Here is a 4,743-nt window from a genome sequence, read left to right on the forward strand (position 1 = left end):
AAAAAAAAAACTTCAGAATATTAGTGCAATAATATAATTTTGTATAAACTCCCAGAAATTTTGACCACCCATGATATTTTGTTCTTCAATGGATTGATATCCGATCAAAATCTTTAAATGATGGAAATATAAGAGAGAAAAAATCACATATATGCGGAATTTGCTTTTGGGGTAGTGCCATCAACTGAGTGCAATAATACAAGCTGAGGTCGTCCACTAGAACAAAGACTTTTTTTCTTATTGAATCTATTAAAGTTTGGTTTGGTAAAGATTTATGAAAAAGTGTTTGTATTTTTTAAAAATATGTACAAATATTTTGTTTCGTATTTGATAAATAAAGAAATTTTGTGCTTGTGTTCGTATCTTTTTAATGATTGTAAATTTTAAATAGGTATCTTTCAAAAAATAATATTATTACAATTATTTTCAAAAAATAAAAAATTTACCAAACCTATATACAACTTACATACGAATTGTGCACTACATTACATGCTTTAATTGTATGAGTCCAAGTAGTTCCTTTATATAATTTGCTGAAGCGATTCAATTCAAACTGTGTATTCACAATAAGTCAGTACTTTAAAATTGGACATATTAAATATGAACGACTTTTTTTGCTAGAATATTTATTGTATTTTCAAAACAAGCATAAGAACTCATTCAATTCTACAATATTAAAACAAATAAATAAGAACTTCTTAATTTTTTAATACCTTTTCTATTTTAAAATGTTAAGGGAAACACATAGCATTGTATATCACGAGATTTTACTAGTTGCTTGTTAGGTTAAACATTATTAGATTTTACTAGTTATAACTAGTATAAAATAATTTGTTTAATAACAGGGGTAAGTACGATTTTGGTCCCTTAAGTATGGGGCCAGAATCGAATTCGTCCCTCTTCTTATTTTGCCATTAAAATCGTCCTTAATGTTTTTTTTCGTATTAAAATCGTCCTTTTTAATAAAAATTTTTGTTTCATTGTTGTCCAAAAAAATAAAAAGGACGATTTTAATACGAAAAAAAACATTAAGGACGATTTTAATGGCAAAATAAGAAGAGGGACGAATTCGATTCTGGCCCATACTTTAGGGACCAAAATCGTACTTACCCCTAATTTTATCTATTCATTTAATTTTAAGTATTACTAAGATTCATATTCTTTTACTTTTCTTAGTGTAACATTATATGACTTAATTTCCAACTTATATATGGATTGAATGTACGGACTCCATATTACAAGATTGATGGATAATATAATATATTGTATTCCATCCTTCTTCGACATAAAAAAAAGGAGGAGTTCGAATATCTTCATTATATAATGAAGGAAAGGAAAGTAAAATAGATTTTATTATCAATTCAGAATCTGATAAGAGTTAGTTATTAAACTCTCTTCTGATTTAGATATCAATCTCATTCCTCTCCTATATAGCCGATTTTACCTTGTTGTAAAACACTTTGATAATTCAAAAACAAAAAGTCTTCTTTGCCATAATTCTCACTCATTGAGAAACGTTGGAACTTGCATTTAAGAAATAAAAATAATATATGGGTAAGAACTCAAATCACCGAGTTTTCAGTAAGATAAAAGTGTCGAATCGATACAATATAAAGTAATATGAACTTTTTAAGCAATCTTAATCGTCAAAGTTTCATTGATCCAAGCCAAGGATTCTCACTAAATCAGAAAATGGTAACTTGTCTAAGGATCTCTAATCTATCTATCTATTTTCAGTTTTTTACAAACCTCCAATCACCACATCAGGAACAACTCTCAGCCTCACCACCGCCAGCATAAGGGATCTTTCAGTTGTTCAAATACATACAAAGCAATACAAAGAACCACAAATAGAGAGAACAGATAAAGCAATTAGATCAAATAGCATAGAGATATAATTATTCAAGCAACAAGACAAATTAAATACAAGATGCACACCAATCAATACACATAAATGCAAAAGATGCATAACTGTCTTACGACCAATGAGCTCATCTGTCAGTTATAAGTCAAAACACGACATGACTGATAGTGAACCCTGGACAGTCCCTCAGTGCACGCATTCCTAAGAGGTATTTATATTTATCAAATTCTCTTGGGGAAATCATCCTAGAAGGTCTAAGTGTTCGGCAACATCTTGCGACAAAGGATCAACAAAGTGTCTCAAATCCCAATCCGGAGCAAGTGGGATAAACCCCAACCCTTGCATCTACCCAGGTGGTTTTAATCTCAACCCGGAGCAAGTGGGGCGAACCACAACCCTTGCATCTACCTCGGGAGTTCCAAATTCAACCCGGAGCAAGTGGAGTGAACCACACCCTTTTCTCTACCCAGGGAGTTCCAATCTCAACCTAGAGCAAGTGGAGCGAACCACAACCCTTGCATCTACCCAGATAGGTATCATATCAATCAAACTCATATCCATCATCCAATCGTATAAGCTCATCCCTTCAATAACTTCCAACTCATTTTGACTCAATAATTTCCTTTCCAATGCTTTCTACCCTCTAATCCACCATCTCTATACTCATTACAGGGGTTATGAAAGTTTACAAGTTTGCCAAAAAAGCCAAACAGTCAAAAATAAAGATTATGTGAGAAAAAAGGACTTTTGCATATGCACAAATCAGAAGTGTTTCCTAGCTTGGGCATATGCATGACCAGTTGTGCGTACGTATCCCTTCACCCGTTCTGATTTATGCGTGCTTACAACCATGTACGTGCGCACACATACTAGAATTTATGGTTTTTCTGTAAATTTTCAGATTTCAGATTTTTATACCCAATTTCAAACACTCATAACTTTCTCTACAAAATTTTGTTTTCCTTCATTCTTAGATGGTTTTACATATCTTCCCACTAGCTTTAATTTAAGATAAATTTCATTCACATTCGAACTCCGAGCACCAAGTTATGGCCGATCAAAATTGGCTAAAAATCTATTTTTATCAAATTCACACCATTGCTAAATTTCATAAATTATCAATCCAATTCAATCCTAAACCATTCCAAATCCATTTCTACACATTCCAAATACTCATTTATCAATCCTCAACCATTCCAAGCCTAAATCAACCCACTTCCAACTTATTTAACACATTATGTCGACTATATCTATTTCTCAACAACATTCAACATTCATATATCTAAATTCTCAATTAAAGTTTCAACATACATACTCAATATCATGCATCAATTCATACCACTTACCTCAATTTATCATATAAAAAAGTTTTCACCGTATCACGGCCTCCGACCTAATTTCCACATCAATCACATTCATAATCATGCATATACATACTTATACATCTTCACCTCATAAATTAATGCTATTGATCAACCATATATCCAATATACCACAATTTTTATTAAACCAAACAATCAACCACAATAATTAAACAATAATCCTAGGTCCACTAGCCTAGAATTTCATGCCACATTACATGGTATTTATCCGAAACTCAAACCCATACTTTAATGTCGTCAACTTCAAGCTTCCAATCTTTTTCTTCCAAATTTCCAAGCCTCAATTCCACAATTCTACTAAGTCAAGCTTTCGATTACTCAATCTAATAGTATATCATACAATTTAGCATAATATCGAGACTAAAGCTCATAGAAAGTGATGAACAAAGAAGAAAAAAGGGGTTCTTATCTATATCCACTAAAATTAGTGATGAAAACCACCAAGAACACAAGTTAGAGAACTCCTATAATATCAAAATCACCAAAAATCTTCAATACCCAAGCTCAAAATAAATTCAGAATTGAATGAGAAACTGGAGCTAGGATTTCGAGTTACTCACTAAATTAATTATATAGAATTGAAGAGGAGAAGATAAGTTTCGTGTGGGCGTAAATGGCTCGTCAATCGGAACTCCGGAGTAAAAGTTATGGCCAAATGAAGATAATGAAGGTTAGGGTTTTCTTCTTCCCCTTTCTCTCCTCTATTCGCCCCTCTTTCTCTTATAAGTGATAAATGTGGCTGAAATGAGTGTTGAGAGAGGGGTGTTAATGGGTGGGTTTGGGCTTTAGGCCCAAGTGAGGCCCAATCTTAATCTTAGCCCGTTTGGCCTAACCTTGGGCCAAACCTTTTAAGATAAGTGCTCGAGTTTATGTTCTAAATATTTTTTCTTGACATTTTCATAGTTTTAGTTTTCCTGACTCGCAGTATCGGATAGAGTTAAGCCGATACAAATAATTTTAACACCGGTAAGTATTTTTTCTCAAAATAATTATATTTTCATGCTTGATTTAATTTTTACCGTTAAATTTCTAATTATAAATTCTAATATTTTTACATATTTCAAGTGTCTTAATTTCCATTAACGCAATTTTAATTTAATTAATTTATTTAATTTAATTTTTTTGAATTTTATATTTAACATTTATTAATTCTAACAACAATTAATGAATGTTAAATAAGACAAATTTTGATTTTTTTTCTCTCTAACATTACCGATATTTATTATAATTAAAATGTATTTATACCAACTAGGTATTATAGCATAACTTACGACTAGATTAACATTATACTAACAGTTGGGAGACATAAGTTTGTTTAGAGACTAATGGGAGTCACAATTCTAAAAGGAGAGAATTTATTTTGTGATTTTAAAAGTTTGGAGACCCAACTAGCTAATTTAATTTGTTCAATTCGAGGACCAAACTAATATTGCCTCAAAAAAGTTATCAGTAGTCCTTTCAGAACAATTCATGAAACCACCGTGCACATTTTATAAT

The sequence above is a fragment of the Arachis ipaensis genome, chromosome B01, assembly GCF_000816755.2.
Source record: "Arachis ipaensis cultivar K30076 chromosome B01, Araip1.1, whole genome shotgun sequence".
Taxonomy (NCBI): domain Eukaryota; kingdom Viridiplantae; phylum Streptophyta; class Magnoliopsida; order Fabales; family Fabaceae; genus Arachis; species Arachis ipaensis.